This window comes from Castor canadensis, chromosome 10 (assembly GCF_047511655.1).
Source record: "Castor canadensis chromosome 10, mCasCan1.hap1v2, whole genome shotgun sequence".
Classification (NCBI taxonomy): domain Eukaryota; kingdom Metazoa; phylum Chordata; class Mammalia; order Rodentia; family Castoridae; genus Castor; species Castor canadensis.
This window is the reverse complement of record NC_133395.1, coordinates 86,699,369-86,719,765: the sequence shown is the minus strand read 5'-3', so window position 1 is coordinate 86,719,765 and position 20,397 is coordinate 86,699,369. Positions and strand designations below refer to the sequence as shown.

The window sequence follows — 20,397 nt, the reverse complement described above, 5'->3', positions numbered from 1 at the left end:
CTTCCCAAGATCCCGGGTGTGAAAGGGGCCAGAGGTGAAGTCCTGGGCTGGAAAGCCTCACGATTCAGCCCCGCAGCCCCAGGCCCTGAGTGTGGAGGAGGGCGGAGCGGGTCGGCGAAGGGCGCGGCTGCCGTTTTCCTGATGGGCTGGAGGGGCAGTGGCGCTTTCCGGACGAAGAGGACCGGAAGGGTCCCCGAGACCTCCGCTGGGAGCCACGCACCCACCCAAGGATACGGCTCCAGGAGGCGACGGAGGAGGGCGGCTGCTTGCCCTGGCCCGAGCTGTGCGTCCCCCGCCTTGGCCACAGCAGTGGACATTCCCAGAAGAACAAGCGCCCGAGAGCACTGAGAAATTTTCCCCCGAGAAAACTTGACCCTCGTCCTGGCAGCAGGACACCTCGGGAAGAAAGCCACCCAGCGGCCACCTGGGCGAGACCGGCTGCCCGAGCAGGCGCGCGGGGCCTCTGGCCGCTGGCCCCGGGCTGCCAGCCCCCACCCGGACTCCCAGCCGTGCCAGGAGAGCAGCGTGGAGACGCACGCCGGGGCCCTCGGCAGGCTCTTGGGGCTCCCGGAGGCGGCGGCTAGCGTCTACGGCCATACCACCCTGAACGCGCCCGATCTCGTCTGATCTCGGAAGCTAAGCAGGGTCGGGCCTGGTTAGTACTTGGATGGGAGACCGCCTGGGAATACCGGGTGCTGTAGGCTTTTGCTCCTCCCTCCCTCGCTGCTCCTTTTGTCTTCGGGGACTTCGCCACCACCCCCCCCACCACCACCACCACCCCCAGCACCACCACCACCACCACCACCACAACGACCCACCGTGACCACGACCCCGACCCCGTCCGGGCCACCCGCCAGACCCACGCACACCGAATCCTCACAGCTACGTCCCCGAATCCTCTCCCCTCCCCACACTCTCCTGGGGCGCACGCCCGCGACACGGGTCACCAGCGAGGTTGGTCCCAGGCCACGTTGGGGACCGCTCCCCAACTGCCCTCCAGGCGGGCGGGGAGGGACGTGCGGAAGCCATGAGAAAGTGGGTCCTGCACCCCAGCGGGCCCCACAGCGGGACGCGCCACACCTGGGCTCGCCACAAGGTGGTGCACTGGGTCCAGGGCAAGACGCCAGGGGACAGAGAAGCAGGGAGCCTCAGTCGGGTGCTGCTCCACGTCGCGCTCCGTCGCTCAACCCAAGACAGGGCAGCCAGCGCGCGACCTCTACGTGGGATCCCGCCTCCCACGGCAGAGCCTGCGGTCACAGGGACAGAGGGCGCAGGCCGCCAGAGCTCCGGATGCCAGCGGCAGCTCCCCGTCCCGCTCAAAGGGAGGGAGGGCCGCCGCTGGCGCCCAGTCGCCTGTGCCACCCTCCGGGTCTCAAAGCACTCCTCAGTCAGCTCAAGGACCGGGGCCACCTGGCCTTCGGGGTCACATGGGCTTGGGCACGACGGAAGGGACCGCTTGCCCCCGTGGAACAGACATTCTCCCCGTGGACAACCTCAGGTGCCGGGACCCTCTGCTCCGCCTTGGAAAACCCACCTTCTGCAATGTATGCCCAACGCAATCAGGCCGAGCAGATTGACCCCCTCGGCCCGGCCCCAGTGTGTGATGGGGCTCTGTGCGTGAGGGCTTGCTCTTCCCCACCTACACCAGGCACGGCATCTAACACACACACACACACACACACACACCACGCAGAGACACCCAGACCACGCACGCACGCACGGGGACGCACCCTCCTCTCCCCCACCCCACACACGAGCAGCCGAAGGACAAGAGGGTATGGCTGGGGCCTGAGCGGGAACAAGCGAAGCCTTGGTTTGCGGCCCCTCGGCCAACTGCATCAGGATTTTTGTCTGGGCTCGGAGGCCAGAGGATCTCTGCCATTTGCTAGCAGGGCCAGGGATGGCAGGAGGGTGGGTACGGGGCTCAGCCAGGGCCAGTTCTGCTGGCACGATCCTGTAGCACGTGGCCGCGTAGCACGGGGCCGGGTCTGAAGGAGGCCAAGCAGGGGCACAAGACCCAGCAGCGGCACAGGGAAGAGGCCCAGGGCACCCAGGAGCAGACGAGACCCGGGAGTCGTGCGTGCTTGGCGTGGCCGCGGGCCCCGTGACGCCCGAGGACTCGAGTGCTCAGCCCCGTGTAGTGGCCGCGAAGGCCTGCCTGGGAGAAACGCCCCGGGAGGCCGGCAGGAACCCGGGATCGGAAGGGATGTGGAGGGGCCCCGGGTCGGAGGAGATGGCTTTGGCTGTGTTTGGTTTTGTTTCTTCTTCCCAAGATCCCGGGTGTGAAAGGGGCCAGAGGTGAAGTCCTGGGCTGGAAAGCCTCACGATTCAGCCCCGCAGCCCCAGGCCCTGAGTGTGGAGGAGGGCGGAGCGGGTCGGCGAAGGGCGCGGCTGCCGTTTTCCTGATGGGCTGGAGGGGCAGTGGCGCTTTCCGGACGAAGAGGACCGGAAGGGTCCCCGAGACCTCCGCTGGGAGCCACGCACCCACCCAAGGATACGGCTCCAGGAGGCGACGGAGGAGGGCGGCTGCTTGCCCTGGCCCGAGCTGTGCGTCCCCCGCCTTGGCCACAGCAGTGGACATTCCCAGAAGAACAAGCGCCCGAGAGCACTGAGAAATTTTCCCCCGAGAAAACTTGACCCTCGTCCTGGCAGCAGGACACCTCGGGAAGAAAGCCACCCAGCGGCCACCTGGGCGAGACCGGCTGCCCGAGCAGGCGCGCGGGGCCTCTGGCAGCTGGCCCCGGGCTGCCAGCCCCCACCCGGACTCCCAGCCGTGCCAGGAGAGCAGCGTGGAGACGCACGCCGGGGCCCTCGGCAGGATCTTGGGGCTCCTGGAGGCGGCAGCTAGCGTCTACGGCCATACCACCCTGAACGCACCCGATCTCGTCTGATCTCGGAAGCTAAGCAGGTTCGGGCCTGGTTAGTACTTGGATGGGAGACCGCCTGGGAATACCGGGTGCTGTAGGCTTTTGCTCCTCCCTCCCTCGCTGCTCCTTTTGTCTTCGGGGACTTCGCCACCACCCCCCCCCACCACCACCACCCCCAGCACCACCACCACCACCACCACAACGACCCACCGTGACCACGACCCCGACCCCGTCCGGGCCACCCGCCAGACCCACGCACACCGAATCCTCACAGCTACGTCCCCGAATCCTCTCCCCTCCCCACACTCTCCTGGGGCACGCGCCCACGACACGGGTCACCAGCGAGGTTGGTCCCAGGCCACGTTGGGGACCGCTCCCCAACTGCCCTCCAGGCGGGCGGGGAGGGACGTGCGGAAGCCATGAGAAAGTGGGTCCTGCACCCCAGCGGGCCCCACAGCGGGACGCGCCACACCTGGGCTCGCCACAAGGTGGTGCACTGGGTCCAGGGCAAGACGCCAGGGGACAGAGAAGCAGGGAGCCTCAGTCGGGTGCTGCTCCACGTCGCACTCCGTCGCTCAACCCAAGACAGGGCAGCCAGCGCGCGACCTCTACGTGGGATCCCGCCTCCCACGGCAGAGCCTGCGGTCACAGGGACAGAGGGCGCAGGCCGCCAGAGCTCCGGATGCCAGCGGCAGCTCCCAGTCCCGCTCAAAGGGAGGGAGGGCCGCCGCTGGCGCCCAGTCGCCTGTGCCACCCTCCGGGTCTCAAAGCACTCCTCAGTCAGCTCAAGGACCGGGGCCACCTGGCCTTCGGGGTCACATGGGCTTGGGCACGACGGAATGGACCGCTTGCCCCCGTGGAACAGACATTCTCCCCGTGGACAACCTCAGGTGCCGGGACCCTCTGCTCCGCCTTGGAAAACCCACCTTCTGCAATGTATGCCCAACGCAATCAGGCCGAGCAGATTGACCCCCTCGGCCCGGCCCCAGTGTGTGATGGGGCTCTGTGCGTGAGGGCTTGCTCTTCCCCACCTACACCAGGCACGGCATCTAACACACACACACACACACACACACACCACGCAGAGACACCCAGACCACGCACGCACGCACGGGGACGCACCCTCCTCTCCCCCACCCCACACACTAGCAGCCGAAGGACAAGAGGGTATGGCTGGGGCCTGAGCGGGAACAAGCGAAGCCTTGGTTTGCGGCCCCTCGGCCAACTGCATCAGGATTTTTGTCTGGGCTCGGAGGCCAGAGGATCTCTGCCATTTGCTAGCAGGGCCAGGGATGGCAGGAGGGTGGGTACGGGGCTCAGCCAGGGCCAGTTCTGCTGGCACGATCCTGTAGCACGTGGCCGCGTAGCACGTGGTCGGGTCTGAAGGAGGCCAAGCAGGGGCACAAGACCCAGCAGCGGCACAGGGAAGAGGCCCAGGGCACCCAGGAGCAGACGAGACCCGGGAGTCGTGCGTGCTTGGCGTGGCCGCGGGCCCCGTGACACCCGAGGACTCGAGTTCTCAGCCCCGTGTAGTGGCCGCGAAGGCCTGCCTGGGAGAAACGCCCCGGGAGGCCGGCAGGAACCCGGGATCGGAAGGGATGTGGAGGGGCCCCGGGTCGGAGGAGATGGCTTTGGCTGTGTTTGGTTTTGTTTCTTCTTCCCAAGATCCCGGGTGTGAAAGGGGCCAGAGGTGAAGTCCTGGGCTGGAAAGCCTCACGATTCAGCCCCGCAGCCCCAGGCCCTGAGTGTGGAGGAGGGCGGAGCGGGTCGGCGAAGGGCGCGGCTGCCGTTTTCCTGATGGGCTGGAGGGGCAGTGGCGCTTTCCGGACGAAGAGGGCCGGAAGGGTCCCCGAGACCTCCGCTGGGAGCCACGCACCCACCCAAGGATACGGCTCCAGGAGGCGACGGAGGAGGGCGGCTGCTTGCCCTGGCCCGAGCTGTGCGTCCCCCGCCTTGGCCACAGCAGTGGACATTCCCAGAAGAACAAGCGCCCGAGAGCACTGAGAAATTTTCCCCCGAGAAAACTTGACCCTCGTCCTGGCAGCAGGACACCTCGGGAAGAAAGCCACCCAGCGGCCACCTGGGCGAGACCGGCTGCCCGAGCAGGCGCGCGGGGCCTCTGGCCGCTGGCCCCGGGCTGCCAGCCCCCACCCGGACTCCCAGCCGTGCCAGGAGAGCAGCGTGGAGACACACGCCGGGGCCCTCGGCAGGCTCTTGGGGCTCCCGGAGGCGGCGGCGAGCGTCTACGGCCATACCACCCTGAACGCGCCCGATCTCGTCTGATCTCGGAAGCTAAGCAGGGTCGGGCCTGGTTAGTACTTGGATGGGAGACCGCCTGGGAATACCGGGTGCTGTAGGCTTTTGCTCCTCCCTCCCTCGCTGCTCCTTTTGTCTTCGGGGACTTCGCCACCACCCCCCCCACCACCACCACCACCCCCAGCACCACCACCACCACCACCACCACAACGACCCACCGTGACCACGACCCCGACCCCGTCCGGGCCACCCGCCAGACCCACGCACACCGAATCCTCACAGCTACGTCCCCGAATCCTCTCCCCTCCCCACACTCTCCTGGGGCGCGCGCCCGCGACACGGGTCACCAGCGAGGTTGGTCCCAGGCCACGTTGGGGACCGCTCCCCAACTGCCCTCCAGGCGGGCGGGGAGGGACGTGCGGAAGCCATGAGAAAGTGGGTCCTGCACCCCAGCGGGCCCCACAGCGGGACGCGCCACACCTGGGCTCGCCACAAGGTGGTGCACTGGGTCCAGGGCAAGACGCCAGGGGACAGAGAAGCAGGGAGCCTCAGTCGGGTGCTGCTCCACGTCGCGCTCCGTCGCTCAACCCAAGACAGGGCAGCTAGCGCGGGACCTCTACGTGGGATCCCGCCTCCCACGGCAGAGCCTGCGGTCACAGGGACAGAGGGCGCAGGCCGCCAGAGCTCCGGATGCCAGCGGCAGCTCCCAGTCCCGCTCAAAGGGAGGGAGGGCCGCCGCTGGCGCCCAGTCGCCTGTGCCACCCTCCGGGTCTCAAAGCACTCCTCAGTCAGCTCAAGGACCGGGGCCACCTGGCCTTCGGGGTCACATGGGCTTGGGCACGACGGAAGGGACCGCTTGCCCCCGTGGAACAGACATTCTCCCCGTGGACAACCTCAGGTGCCGGGACCCTCTGCTCCGCCTTGGAAAACCCACCTTCTGCAATGTATGCCCAACGCAATCAGGCCGAGCAGATTGACCCCCTCGGCCCGGCCCCAGTGTGTGATGGGGCTCTGTGCGTGAGGGCTTGCTCTTGCCCACCTACACCAGGCACGGCATCTAACACACACACACACACACACACACACCACGCAGAGACACCCAGACCACGCACGCACGCACGGGGACGCACCCTCCTCTCCCCCACCCCACACACTAGCAGCCGAAGGACAAGAGGGTATGGCTGGGGCCTGAGCGGGAACAAGCGAAGCCTTGGTTTGCGGCCCCTCGGCCAACTGCATCAGGATTTTTGTCTGGGCTCGGAGGCCAGAGGATCTCTGCCATTTGCTAGCAGGGCCAGGGATTGCAGGAGGGTGGGTACGGGGCTCAGCCAGGGCCAGTTCTGCTGGCACGATCCTGTAGCACGTGGCCGCGTAGCACGGGGCCGGGTCTGAAGGAGGCCAAGCAGGGGCACAAGACTCAGCAGCGGCACAGGGAAGAGGCCCAGGGCACCCAGGAGCAGACGAGACCCGGGAGTCGTGCGTGCTTGGCGTGGCCGCGGGCCCCGTGACGCCCGAGGACTCGAGTGCTCAGCCCCGTGTAGTGGCCGCGAAGGCCTGCCTGGGAGAAACGCCCCGGGAGGCCGGCAGGAACCCGGGATCGGAAGGGATGTGGAGGGGCCCCGGGTCGGAGGAGATGGCTTTGGCTGTGTTTGGTTTTGTTTCTTCTTCCCAAGATCCCGGGTGTGAAAGGGGCCAGAGGTGAAGTCCTGGGCTGGAAAGCCTCACGATTCAGCCCCGCAGCCCCAGGCCCTGAGTGTGGAGGAGGGCGGAGCGGGTCGGCGAAGGGTGCGGCTGCCGTTTTCCTGATGGGCTGGAGGGGCAGTGGCGCTTTCCGGACGAAGAGGACCGGAAGGGTCCCCGAGACCTCCGCTGGGAGCCACGCACCCTCCCAAGGATAAGGCTCCAGGAGGCGACGGAGGAGGGCGGCTGCTTGCCCTGGCCCGAGCTGTGCGTCCCCCGCCTTGGCCACAGCAGTGGACATTCCCAGAAGAACAAGCGCCCGAGAGCACTGAGAAATTTTCCCCCGAGAAAACTTGACCCTCGTCCTGGCAGCAGGACACCTCGGGAAGAAAGCCACCCAGCGGCCACCTGGGCGAGACCGGCTGCCCGAGCAGGCGCGCGGGGCCTCTGGCCGCTGGCCCCGGGCTGCCAGCCCCCACCCGGACTCCCAGCCTTGCCAAGAGAGCAGCGTGGAGATGCACGCCGGGGCCCTCGGCAGGCTCTTGGGGCTCCCGGAGGCGGCGGCTAGCGTCTACGGCCATACCACCCTGAACGCGCCCGATCTCGTCTGATCTCGGAAGCTAAGCAGGGTCGGGCCTGGTTAGTACTTGGATGGGGGACCGCCTGGGAATACCGGGTGCTGTAGGCTTTTGCTCCTCCCTCCCTCGCTGCTCCTTTTGTCTTCGGGGACTTCGCCACCACCCCCCCACCACCACCACCACCCCCAGCACCACCACCACCACCACCACCACAACGACCCACCGTGACCACGACCCCGACCCCGTCCGGGCCACCCGCCAGACCCACGCACACCGAATCCTCACAGCTACGTCCCCGAAGCCTCTCCCCTCCCCACACTCTCCTGGGGCGCGCGCCCGCGACACGGGTCACCAGCGAGGTTGGTCCCAGGCCACGTTGGGGACCGCTCCCCAACTGCCCTCCAGGCGGGCGGGGAGGGACGTGCGGAAGCCATGAGAAAGTGGGTCCTGCACCCCAGCGGGCCCCACAGCGGGACGCGCCACACCTGGGCTCGCCACAAGGTGGTGCACTGGGTCCAGGGCAAGACGCCAGGGGACAGAGAAGCAGGGAGCCTCAGTCGGGTGCTGCTCCACGTCGCGCTCCGTCGCTCAACCCAAGACAGGGCAGCCAGCGCGGGACCTCTACGTGGGATCCCGCCTCTCACGGCAGAGCCTGCGGTCACAGGGACAGAGGGCGCAGGCCGCCAGAGCTCCGGATGCCAGCGGCAGCTCCCAGTCCCGCTCAAAGGGAGGGAGGGCCGCCGCTGGCGCCCAGTCGCCTGTGCCACCCTCCGGGTCTCAAAGCACTCCTCAGTCAGCTCAAGGACCGGGGCCACCTGGCCTTCGGGGTCACATGGGCTTGGGCACGACGGAAGGGACCGCTTGCCCCCGTGGAACAGACATTCTCCCCGTGGACAACCTCAGGTGCCGGGACCCTCTGCTCCGCCTTGGAAAACCCACCTTCTGCAATGTATGCCCAACGCAATCAGGCCGAGCAGATTGACCCCCTCGGCCCGGCCCCAGTGTGTGATGGGGCTCTGTGCGTGAGGGCTTGCTCTTCCCCACCTACACCAGGCACGGCATCTAACACACACACACACACACACACACACCACGCAGAGACACCCAGACCACGCACGCATGCACGGGGACGCACCCTCCTCTCCCCCACCCCACACACTAGCAGCCAAAGGACAACAGGGTATGGCTGGGGCCTGAGCGGGAACAAGCGAAGCCTTGGTTTGCGGCCCCTCGGCCAACTGCATCAGGATTTTTGTCTGGGCTCGGAGGCCAGAGGATCTCTGCCATTTGCTAGCAGGGCCAGGGATGGCAGGAGGGTGGGTACGGGGCTCAGCCAGGGCCAGTTCTGCTGGCACGATCCTGTAGCACGTGGCCGCGTAGTACGGGGCCGGGTCTGAAGGAGGGCAAGCAGGGGCACAAGACCCAGCAGCGGCACAGGGAAGAGGCCCAGGGCACCCAGGAGCAGACGAGACCCGGGAGTCGTGCGTGCTTGGCGTGGCCGCGGGCCCCGTGACGCCCGAGGACTCGAGTGCTCAGCCCCGTGTAGTGGCCGCGAAGGCCTGCCTGGGAGAAACGCCCCGGGAGGCCGGCAGGAACCCGGGATCGGAAGGGATGTGGAGGGGCCCCGGGTCGGAGGAGATGGCTTTGGCTGTGTTTGGTTTTGTTTCTTCTTCCCAAGATCCCGGGTGTGAAAGGGGCCAGAGGTGAAGTCCTGGGCTGGAAAGCCTCACGATTCAGCCCCGCAGCCCCAGGCCCTGAGTGTGGAGGAGGGCGGAGCGGGTCGGCGAAGGGCGCGGCTGCCGTTTTCCTGATGGGCTGGAGGGGCAGTGGCGCTTTCCGGACGAAGAGGGCCGGAAGGGTCCCCGAGACCTCCGCTGGGAGCCACGCACCCTCCCAAGGATACGGCTCCAGGAGGCGACGGAGGAGGGCGGCTGCTTGCCCTGGCCCGAGCTGTGCGTCCCCCGCCTTGGCCACAGCAGTGGACATTCCCAGAAGAACAAGCGCCCGAGAGCACTGAGAAATTTTCCCCCGAGAAAACTTGACCCTCGTCCTGGCAGCAGGACACCTCGGGAAGAAAGCCACCCAGCGGCCAACTGGGCGAGACCGGCTGCCCGAGCAGGCGCGCGGGGCCTCTGGCCGCTGGCCCCGGGCTGCCAGCCCCCACCCGGACTCCCAGCCTTGCCAAGAGAGCAGCGTGGAGATGCACGCCGGGGCCCTCGGCAGGCTCTTGGGGCTCCCGGAGGCGGCGGCTAGCGTCTACGGCCATACCACCCTGAACGCGCCCGATCTCGTATGATCTCGGAAGCTAAGCAGGGTCGGGCGTGGTTAGTACTTGGATGGGGGACCGCCTGGGAATACCGGGTGCTGTAGGCTTTTGCTCCTCCCTCCCTCGCTGCTCCTTTTGTCTTCGGGGACTTCGCCACCACCCCCCCACCACCACCACCACCCCCAGCACCACCACCACCACCACCACCACAACGACCCACCGTGACCACGACCCCGACCCCGTCCGGGCCACCCGCCAGACCCACGCACACCGAATCCTCACAGCTACGTCCCCGAAGCCTCTCCCCTCCCCACACTCTCCTGGGGCGCGCGCCCGCGACACGGGTCACCAGCGAGGTTGGTCCCAGGCCACGTTGGGGACCGCTCCCCAACTGCCCTCCAGGCGGGCGGGGAGGGACGTGCGGAAGCCATGAGAAAGTGGGTCCTGCACCCCAGCGGGCCCCACAGCGGGACGCGCCACACCTGGGCTCGCCACAAGGTGGTGCACTGGGTCCAGGGCAAGACGCCAGGGGACAGAGAAGCAGGGAGCCTCAGTCGGGTGCTGCTCCACGTCGCGCTCCGTCGCTCAACCCAAGACAGGGCAGCCAGCGCGCGACCTCTACGTGGGATCCCGCCTCCCACGGCAGAGCCTGCGGTCACAGGGACAGAGGGCGCAGGCCGCCAGAGCTCCGGATGCCAGCGGCAGCTCCCAGTCCCGCTCAAAGGGAGGGAGGGCCGCCGCTGGCGCCCAGTCGCCTGTGCCACCCTCCGGGTCTCAAAGCACTCCTCAGTCAGCTCAAGGACCGGGGCCACCTGGCCTTCGGGGTCACATGGGCTTGGGCACGACGGAAGGGACCGCTTGCCCCCGTGGAACAGACATTCTCCCCGTGGACAACCTCAGGTGCCGGGACCCTCTGCTCCGCCTTGGAAAACCCACCTTCTGCAATGTATGCCCAACGCAATCAGGCCGAGCAGATTGACCCCCTCGGCCCGGCCCCAGTGTGTGATGGGGCTCTGTGCGTGAGGGCTTGCTCTTCCCCACCTACACCAGGCACGGCATCTAACACACACACACACACACACACACACACCACGCAGAGACACCCAGACCACGCACGCACGCACGGGGACGCACCCTCCTCTCCCCCACCCCACACACGAGCAGCCGAAGGACAAGAGGGTATGGCTGGGGCCTGAGCGGGAACAAGCGAAGCCTTGGTTTGCGGCCCCTCGGCCAACTGCATCAGGATTTTTGTCTGGGCTCGGAGGCCAGAGGATCTCTGCCATTTGCTAGCAGGGCCAGGGATGGCAGGAGGGTGGGTACGGGGCTCAGCCAGGGCCAGTTCTGCTGGCACGATCCTGTAGCACGTGGCCGCGTAGCACGGGGTCGGGTCTGAAGGAGGCCAAGCAGGGGCACAAGACCCAGCAGCGGCACAGGGAAGAGGCCCAGGGCACCCAGGAGCAGAGGAGACCCGGGAGTCGTGCGTGCTTGGCGTGGCCGCGGGCCCCGTGACGCCCGAGGACTCGAGTTCTCAGCCCCGTGTAGTGGCCGCGAAGGCCTGCCTGGGAGAAACGCCCCGGGAGGCCGGCAGGAACCCGGGATCGGAAGGGATGTGGAGGGGCCCCGGGTCGGAGGAGATGGCTTTGGCTGTGTTTGGTTTTGTTTCTTCTTCCCAAGATCCCGGGTGTGAAAGGGGCCAGAGGTGAAGTCCTGGGCTGGAAAGCCTCACGATTCAGCCCCGCAGCCCCAGGCCCTGAGTGTGGAGGAGGGCGGAGCGGGTCGGCGAAGGGCGCGGCTGCCGTTTTCCTGATGGGCTGGAGGGGCAGTGGCGCTTTCCGGACGAAGAGGGCCGGAAGGGTCCCCGAGACCTCCGCTGGGAGCCACGCACCCACCCAAGGATACGGCTCCAGGAGGCGACGGAGGAGGGCGGCTGCTTGCCCTGGCCCGAGCTGTGCGTCCCCCGCCTTGGCCACAGCAGTGGACATTCCCAGAAGAACAAGCGCCCGAGAGCACTGAGAAATTTTCCCCCGAGAAAACTTGACCCTCGTCCTGGCAGCAGGACACCTCGGGAAGAAAGCCACCCAGCGGCCACCTGGGCGAGACCGGCTGCCCGAGCAGGCGCGCGGGGCCTCTGGCCGCTGGCCCCGGGCTGCCAGCCCCCACCCGGACTCCCAGCCGTGCCAGGAGAGCAGCGTGGAGACACACGCCGGGGCCCTCGGCAGGCTCTTGGGGCTCCCGGAGGCGGCGGCGAGCGTCTACGGCCATACCACCCTGAACGCGCCCGATCTCGTCTGATCTCGGAAGCTAAGCAGGGTCGGGCCTGGTTAGTACTTGGATGGGAGAACGCCTGGGAATACCGGGTGCTGTAGGCTTTTGCTCCTCCCTCCCTCGCTGCTCCTTTTGTCTTCGGGGACTTCGCCACCACCCCCCCCACCACCACCACCACCCCCAGCACCACCACCACCACCACCACCACAACGACCCACCGTGACCACGACCCCGACCCCGTCCGGGCCACCCGCCAGACCCACGCACACCGAATCCTCACAGCTACGTCCCCGAATCCTCTCCCCTCCCCACACTCTCCTGGGGCGCGCGCCCGCGACACGGGTCACCAGCGAGGTTGGTCCCAGGCCACGTTGGGGACCGCTCCCCAACTGCCCTCCAGGCGGGCGGGGAGGGACGTGCGGAAGCCATGAGAAAGTGGGTCCTGCACCCCAGCGGGCCCCACAGCGGGACGCGCCACACCTGGGCTCGCCACAAGGTGGTGCACTGGGTCCAGGGCAAGACGCCAGGGGACAGAGAAGCAGGGAGCCTCAGTCGGGTGCTGCTCCACGTCGCGCTCCGTCGCTCAACCCAAGACAGGGCAGCTAGCGCGGGACCTCTACGTGGGATCCCGCCTCCCACGGCAGAGCCTGCGGTCACAGGGACAGAGGGCGCAGGCCGCCAGAGCTCCGGATGCCAGCGGCAGCTCCCAGTCCCGCTCAAAGGGAGGGAGGGCCGCCGCTGGCGCCCAGTCGCCTGTGCCACCCTCCGGGTCTCAAAGCACTCCTCAGTCAGCTCAAGGACCGGGGCCACCTGGCCTTCGGGGTCACATGGGCTTGGGCACGACGGAAGGGACCGCTTGCCCCCGTGGAACAGACATTCTCCCCGTGAACAACCTCAGGTGCCGGGACCCTCTGCTCCGCCTTGGAAAACCCACCTTCTGCAATGTATGCCCAACGCAATCAGGCCGAGCAGATTGACCCCCTCGGCCCGGCCCCAGTGTGTGATGGGGCTCTGTGCGTGAGGGCTTGCTCTTCCCCACCTACACCAGGCACGGCATCTAACACACACACACACACACACACACACCACGCAGAGACACCCAGACCACGCACGCATGCACGGGGACGCACCCTCCTCTCCCCCACCCCACACACTAGCAGCCAAAGGACAACAGGGTATGGCTGGGGCCTGAGCGGGAACAAGCGAAGCCTTGGTTTGCGGCCCCTCGGCCAACTGCATCAGGATTTTTGTCTGGGCTCGGAGGCCAGAGGATCTCTGCCATTTGCTAGCAGGGCCAGGGATGGCAGGAGGGTGGGTACGGGGCTCAGCCAGGGCCAGTTCTGCTGGCACGATCCTGTAGCACGTGGCCGCGTAGTACGGGGCCGGGTCTGAAGGAGGGCAAGCAGGGGCACAAGACCCAGCAGCGGCACAGGGAAGAGGCCCAGGGCACCCAGGAGCAGACGAGACCCGGGAGTCGTGCGTGCTTGGCGTGGCCGCGGGCCCCGTGACGCCCGAGGACTCGAGTGCTCAGCCCCGTGTAGTGGCCGCGAAGGCCTGCCTGGGAGAAACGCCCCGGGAGGCCGGCAGGAACCCGGGATCGGAAGGGATGTGGAGGGGCCCCGGGTCGGAGGAGATGGCTTTGGCTGTGTTTGGTTTTGTTTCTTCTTCCCAAGATCCCGGGTGTGAAAGGGGCCAGAGGTGAAGTCCTGGGCTGGAAAGCCTCACGATTCAGCCCCGCAGCCCCAGGCCCTGAGTGTGGAGGAGGGCGGAGCGGGTCGGCGAAGGGCGCGGCTGCCGTTTTCCTGATGGGCTGGAGGGGCAGTGGCGCTTTCCGGACGAAGAGGGCCGGAAGGGTCCCCGAGACCTCCGCTGGGAGCCACGCACCCTCCCAAGGATACGGCTCCAGGAGGCGACGGAGGAGGGCGGCTGCTTGCCCTGGCCCGAGCTGTGCGTCCCCCGCCTTGGCCACAGCAGTGGACATTCCCAGAAGAACAAGCGCCCGAGAGCACTGAGAAATTTTCCCCCGAGAAAACTTGACCCTCGTCCTGGCAGCAGGACACCTCGGGAAGAAAGCCACCCAGCGGCCACCTGGGCGAGACCGGCTGCCCGAGCAGGCGCGCGGGGCCTCTGGCCGCTGGCCCCGGGCTGCCAGCCCCCACCCGGACTCCCAGCCTTGCCAAGAGAGCAGCGTGGAGATGCACGCCGGGGCCCTCGGCAGGCTCTTGGGGCTCCCGGAGGCGGCGGCTAGCGTCTACGGCCATACCACCCTGAACGCGCCCGATCTCGTATGATCTCGGAAGCTAAGCAGGGTCGGGCGTGGTTAGTACTTGGATGGGGGACCGCCTGGGAATACCGGGTGCTGTAGGCTTTTGCTCCTCCCTCCCTCGCTGCTCCTTTTGTCTTCGGGGACTTCGCCACCACCCCCCCACCACCACCACCACCCCCAGCACCACCACCACCACCACCACCACAACGACCCACCGTGACCACGACCCCGACCCCGTCCGGGCCACCCGCCAGACCCACGCACACCGAATCCTCACAGCTACGTCCCCGAAGCCTCTCCCCTCCCCACACTCTCCTGGGGCGCGCGCCCGCGACACGGGTCACCAGCGAGGTTGGTCCCAGGCCACGTTGGGGACCGCTCCCCAACTGCCCTCCAGGCGGGCGGGGAGGGACGTGCGGAAGCCATGAGAAAGTGGGTCCTGCACCCCAGCGGGCCCCACAGCGGGACGCGCCACACCTGGGCTCGCCACAAGGTGGTGCACTGGGTCCAGGGCAAGACGCCAGGGGACAGAGAAGCAGGGAGCCTCAGTCGGGTGCTGCTCCACGTCGCGCTCCGTCGCTCAACCCAAGACAGGGCAGCCAGCGCGCGACCTCTACGTGGGATCCCGCCTCCCACGGCAGAGCCTGCGGTCACAGGGACAGAGGGCGCAGGCCGCCAGAGCTCCGGATGCCAGCGGCAGCTCCCAGTCCCGCTCAAAGGGAGGGAGGGCCGCCGCTGGCGCCCAGTCGCCTGTGCCACCCTCCGGGTCTCAAAGCACTCCTCAGTCAGCTCAAGGACCGGGGCCACCTGGCCTTCGGGGTCACATGGGCTTGGGCACGACGGAAGGGACCGCTTGCCCCCGTGGAACAGACATTCTCCCCGTGGACAACCTCAGGTGCCGGGACCCTCTGCTCCGCCTTGGAAAACCCACCTTCTGCAATGTATGCCCAACGCAATCAGGCCGAGCAGATTGACCCCCTCGGCCCGGCCCCAGTGTGTGATGGGGCTCTGTGCGTGAGGGCTTGCTCTTCCCCACCTACACCAGGCACGGCATCTAACACACACACACACACACACACACACACCACGCAGAGACACCCAGACCACGCACGCACGCACGGGGACGCACCCTCCTCTCCCCCAACCCACACACGAGCAGCCGAAGGACAAGAGGGTATGGCTGGGGCCTGAGCGGGAACAAGCGAAGCCTTGGTTTGCGGCCCCTCGGCCAACTGCATCAGGATTTTTGTCTGGGCTCGGAGGCCAGAGGATCTCTGCATTTGCTAGCAGGGCCAGGGATGGCAGGAGGGTGGGTACGGGGCTCAGCCAGGGCCAGTTCTGCTGGCACGATCCTGTAGCACGTGGCCGCGTAGCACGGGGTCGGGTCTGAAGGAGGCCAAGCAGGGGCACAAGACCCAGCAGCGGCACAGGGAAGAGGCCCAGGGCACCCAGGAGCAGACGAGACCCGGGAGTCGTGCGTGCTTGGCGTGGCCGCGGGCCCCGTGACGCCCGAGGACTCGAGTGCTCAGCCCCGTGTAGTGGCCGCGAAGGCCTGCCTGGGAGAAACGCCCCGGGAGGCCGGCAGGAACCCGGGATCGGAAGGGATGTGGAGGGGCCCCGGGTCGGAGGAGATGGCTTTGGCTGTGTTTGGTTTTGTTTCTTCTTCCCAAGATCCCGGGTGTGAAAGGGGCCAGAGGTGAAGTCCTGGGCTGGAAAGCCTCAAGATTCAGCCCCGCAGCCCCAGGCCCTGAGTGTGGAGGAGGGCGGAGCGGGTCGGCGAAGGGCGCGGCTGCCGTTTTCCTGATGGGCTGGAGGGGCAGTGGCGCTTTCCGGACGAAGAGGACCGGAAGGGTCCCCGAGACCTCCGCTGGGAGCCACGCACCCACCCAAGGATACGGCTCCAGGAGGCGACGGAGGAGGGCGGCTGCTTGCCCTGGCCCGAGCTGTGCGTCCCCCGCCTTGGCCACAGCAGTGGACATTCCCAGAAGAACAAGCGCCCGAGAGCACTGAGAAATTTTCCCCCGAGAAAACTTGACCCTCGTCCTGGCAGCAGGACACCTCGGGAAGAAAGCCACCCAGCGGCCACCTGGGCGAGACCGGCTGCCCGAGCAGGCGCGCGGGGCCTCTGGCCGCTGGCCCCGGGCTGCCAGCCCCCACCCGGACTCCCAGCCGTGCCAGGAGAGCAGCGTGGAGACGCACGCCGGGGCCCTCGGCAGGCTCTTGGGGCTCCCGGAGGCGGCGGCTAGCGTCTACGGCCATACCACCCTGAACGCGCCCGATCTCGTCTGATCTCGGAAGCTAAGCAGGGTCGGGCCTGGTTAGTACTTGGATGGGGGACCGCCTGGGAATACCGGGTGCTGTAGGCTTTTGCTCCTCCCTCCCTCGCTGCTCCTTTTGTCTTCGGGGACTTCGCCACCACCCCCCCACCACCACCACCACCCCCAGCACCACCAACACCACCACCACAACGACCCACCGTGACCACGACCCCGACCCCGTCCGGGCCACCCGCCAGACCCACGCACACCGAATCCTCACAGCTACGTCCCCGAATCCTCTCCCCTCCCCACACTCTCCTGGGGCACGCGCCCACGACACGGGTCACCAGCGAGGTTGGTCCCAGGCCACGTTGGGGACCGCTCCCCAACTGCCCTCCAGGCGGGCGGGGAGGGACGTGCGGAAGCCATGAGAAAGTGGGTCCTGCACCCCAGCGGGCCCCACAGCGGGACGCGCCACACCTGGGCTCGCCACAAGGTGGTGCACTGGGTCCAGGGCAAGACGCCAGGGGACAGAGAAGCAGGGAGCCTCAGTCGGGTGCTGCTCCACGTCGCGCTCCGTCGCTCAACCCAAGACAGGGCAGCCAGCGCGCGACCTCTACGTGGGATCCCGCCTCCCACGGCAGAGCCTGCGGTCACAGGGACAGAGGGCGCAGGCCGCCAGAGCTCCGGATGCCAGCGGCAGCTCCCCGTCCCGCTCAAAGGGAGGGAGTGCCGCCGCTGGCGCCCAGTCGCCTGTGCCACCCTCCGGGTCTCAAAGCACTCCTCAGTCAGCTCAAGGACCGGGGCCACCTGGCCTTCGGGGTCACATGGGCTTGGGCACGACGGAAGGGACCGCTTGCCCCCGTGGAACAGACATTCTCCCCGTGGACAACCTCAGGTGCCGGGACCCTCTGCTCCGCCTTGGAAAACCCACCTTCTGCAATGTATGCCCAACGCAATCAGGCCGAGCAGATTGACCCCCTCGGCCCGGCCCCAGTGTGTGATGGGGCTCTGTGCGTGAGGGCTTGCTCTTCCCCACCTACACCAGGCACGGCATCTAACACACACACACACACACACACACCACGCAGAGACACCCAGACCACGCACGCACGCACGGGGACGCACCCTCCTCTCCCCCACCCCACACACGAGCAGCCGAAGGACAAGAGGGTATGGCTGGGGCCTGAGCGGGAACAAGCGAAGCCTTGGTTTGCGGCCCCTCGGCCAACTGCATCAGGATTTTTGTCTGGGTTCGGAGGCCAGAGGATCTCTGCCATTTGCTAGCAGGGCCAGGGATGGCAGGAGGGTGGGTACGGGGCTCAGCCAGGGCCAGTTCTGCTGGCACGATCCTGTAGCACGTGGCCGCGTAGCACGGGGCCGGGTCTGAAGGAGGCCAAGCAGGGGCACAAGACCCAGCAGCGGCACAGGGAAGAGGCCCAGGGCACCCAGGAGCAGACGAGACCCGGGAGTCGTGCGTGCTTGGCGTGGCCGCGGGCCCCGTGACGCCCGAGGACTCGAGTGCTCCGCCCCGTGTAGTGGCCGCGAAGGCCTGCCTGGGAGAAACGCCCCGGGAGGCCGCAGGAACCTGGGATCGGAAGGGATGTGGAGGGGCCCCGGGTCGGAGGAGATGGCTTTGGCTGTGTTTGGTTTTGTTTCTTCTTCCCAAGATCCCGTGTGTGAAAGGGGCCAGAGGTGAAGTCCTGGGCTGGAAAGCCTCACGATTCAGCCCCGCAGCCCCAGGCCCTGAGTGTGGAGGAGGGCGGAGCGGGTCGGCGAAGGGCGCGGCTGCCGTTTTCCTGATGGGCTGGAGGGGCAGTGGCGCTTTCCGGACGAAGAGGACCGGAAGGGTCCCCGAGACCTCCGCTGGGAGCCACGCACCCACCCAAGGATACGGCTCCAGGAGGCGACGGAGGAGGGCGGCTGCTTGCCCTGGCCCGAGCTGTGCGTCCCCCGCCTTGGCCACAGCAGTGGACATTCCCAGAAGAACAAGCGCCCGAGAGCACTGAGAAATTTTCCCCCGAGAAAACTTGACCCTCGTCCTGGCAGCAGGACACCTCGGGAAGAAAGCCACCCAGCGGCCACCTGGGCGAGACCGGCTGCCCGAGCAGGCGCGCGGGGCCTCTGGCCGCTGGCCCCGGGCTGCCAGCCCCCACCCGGACTCCCAGCCGTGCCAGGAGAGCAGCGTGGAGACGCACGCCGGGGCCCTCGGCAGGCTCTTGGGGCTCCCGGAGGCGGCGGCTAGCGTCTACGGCCATACCACCCTGAACGCGCCCGATCTCGTCTGATCTCGGAAGCTAAGCAGGGTCGGGCCTGGTTAGTACTTGGATGGGGGACCGCCTGGGAATACCGGGTGCTGTAGGCTTTTGCTCCTCCCTCCCTCGCTGCTCCTTTTGTCTTCGGGGACTTCGCCACCACCCCCCCACCACCACCACCACCCCCAGCACCACCAACACCACCACCACAACGACCCACCGTGACCACGACCCCGACCCCGTCCGGGCCACCCGCCAGACCCACGCACACCGAATCCTCACAGCTACGTCCCCGAATCCTCTCCCCTCCCCACACTCTCCTGGGGCACGCGCCCACGACACGGGTCACCAGCGAGGTTGGTCCCAGGCCACGTTGGGGACCGCTCCCCAACTGCCCTCCAGGCGGGCGGGGAGGGACGTGCGGAAGCCATGAGAAAGTGGGTCCTGCACCCCAGCGAGCCCCACAGCGGGACGCGCCACACCTGGGCTCGCCACAAGGTGGTGCACTGGGTCCAGGGCAAGACGCCAGGGGACAGAGAAGCAGGGAGCCTCAGTCGGGTGCTGCTCCACGTCGCGCTCCGTCGCTCAACCCAAGACAGGGCAGCTAGCGCGGGACCTCTACGTGGGATCCCGCCTCCCACGGCAGAGCCTGCGGTCACAGGGACAGAGGGCGCAGGCCGCCAGAGCTCCGGATGCCAGCGGCAGCTCCCAGTCCCGCTCAAAGGGAGGGAGGGCCGCCGCTGGCGCCCAGTCGCCTGTGCCACCCTCCGGGTCTCAAAGCACTCCTCAGTCAGCTCAAGGACCGGGGCCACCTGGCCTTCGGGGTCACATGGGCTTGGGCACGACGGAAGGGACCGCTTGCCCCCGTGGAACAGACATTCTCCCCGTGGACAACCTCAGGTGCCGGGACCCTCTGCTCCGCCTTGGAAAACCCACCTTCTGCAATGTATGCCCAACACAATCAGGCCGAGCAGATTGACCCCCTCGGCCCGGCCCCAGTGTGTGATGGGGCTCTGTGCGTGAGGGCTTGCTCTTGCCCACCTACACCAGGCACGGCATCTAACACACACACACACACACACACACACCACGCAGAGACACCCAGACCACGCACGCACGCACGGGGACGCACCCTCCTCTCCCCCACCCCACACACTAGCAGCCGAAGGACAAGAGGGTATGGCTGGGGCCTGAGCGGGAACAAGCGAAGCCTTGGTTTGCGGCCCCTCGGCCAACTGCATCAGGATTTTTGTCTGGGCTCGGAGGCCAGAGGATCTCTGCCATTTGCTAGCAGGGCCAGGGATGGCAGGAGGGTGGGTACGGGGCTCAGCCAGGGCCAGTTCTGCTGGCACGATCCTGTAGCACGTGGCCGCGTAGCACGGGGCCGGGTCTGAAGGAGGCCAAGCAGGGGCACAAGACTCAGCAGCGGCACAGGGAAGAGGCCCAGGGCACCCAGGAGCAGACGAGACCCGGGAGTCGTGCGTGCTTGGCGTGGCCGCGGGCCCCGTGACGCCCGAGGACTCGAGTGCTCAGCCCCGTGTAGTGGCCGCGAAGGCCTGCCTGGGAGAAACGCCCCGGGAGGCCGGCAGGAACCCGGGATCGGAAGGGATGTGGAGGGGCCCCGGGTCGGAGGAGATGGCTTTGGCTGTGTTTGGTTTTGTTTCTTCTTCCCAAGATCCCGGGTGTGAAAGGGGCCAGAGGTG

At 67.5% G+C, this 20,397-nt stretch overlaps 9 non-coding genes across 9 annotated transcripts; all 9 read left to right on the top strand.

The window, feature by feature from the left end:
* Nucleotides 1–585: 585 nt before the first annotated feature.
* Nucleotides 586–704, top strand: LOC141413284 (5S ribosomal RNA). Its single transcript, XR_012438076.1, has one exon. It is a non-coding gene; the product is annotated as a 5S ribosomal RNA (ribosomal RNA).
* Nucleotides 705–2,849: 2,145 nt separating this feature from the next.
* LOC141412626 (5S ribosomal RNA) lies at nt 2,850–2,968 on the top strand. Its single transcript, XR_012437467.1, has one exon. It is a non-coding gene; the product is annotated as a 5S ribosomal RNA (ribosomal RNA).
* A 2,140-nt stretch (nt 2,969–5,108) lies between these two features.
* Nucleotides 5,109–5,227, top strand: LOC141413283 (5S ribosomal RNA). Its single transcript, XR_012438075.1, has one exon. It is a non-coding gene; the product is annotated as a 5S ribosomal RNA (ribosomal RNA).
* Nucleotides 5,228–7,372: 2,145 nt separating this feature from the next.
* LOC141412368 (5S ribosomal RNA) lies at nt 7,373–7,491 on the top strand. The gene has a single exon (XR_012437207.1). It is a non-coding gene; the product is annotated as a 5S ribosomal RNA (ribosomal RNA).
* Nucleotides 7,492–9,635: 2,144 nt separating this feature from the next.
* Nucleotides 9,636–9,754, top strand: LOC141412961 (5S ribosomal RNA). The gene has a single exon (XR_012437803.1). It is a non-coding gene; the product is annotated as a 5S ribosomal RNA (ribosomal RNA).
* Nucleotides 9,755–11,900: 2,146 nt separating this feature from the next.
* LOC141412813 (5S ribosomal RNA) lies at nt 11,901–12,019 on the top strand. The gene has a single exon (XR_012437655.1). It is a non-coding gene; the product is annotated as a 5S ribosomal RNA (ribosomal RNA).
* Nucleotides 12,020–14,164: 2,145 nt separating this feature from the next.
* LOC141412960 (5S ribosomal RNA) lies at nt 14,165–14,283 on the top strand. The gene has a single exon (XR_012437802.1). It is a non-coding gene; the product is annotated as a 5S ribosomal RNA (ribosomal RNA).
* A 2,145-nt stretch (nt 14,284–16,428) lies between these two features.
* LOC141412367 (5S ribosomal RNA) lies at nt 16,429–16,547 on the top strand. Its single transcript, XR_012437206.1, has one exon. It is a non-coding gene; the product is annotated as a 5S ribosomal RNA (ribosomal RNA).
* A 2,138-nt stretch (nt 16,548–18,685) lies between these two features.
* On the top strand, nt 18,686–18,804 carry LOC141412366 (5S ribosomal RNA). The gene has a single exon (XR_012437205.1). It is a non-coding gene; the product is annotated as a 5S ribosomal RNA (ribosomal RNA).
* The last annotated feature ends 1,593 nt before the right edge of the window (nt 18,805–20,397 follow it).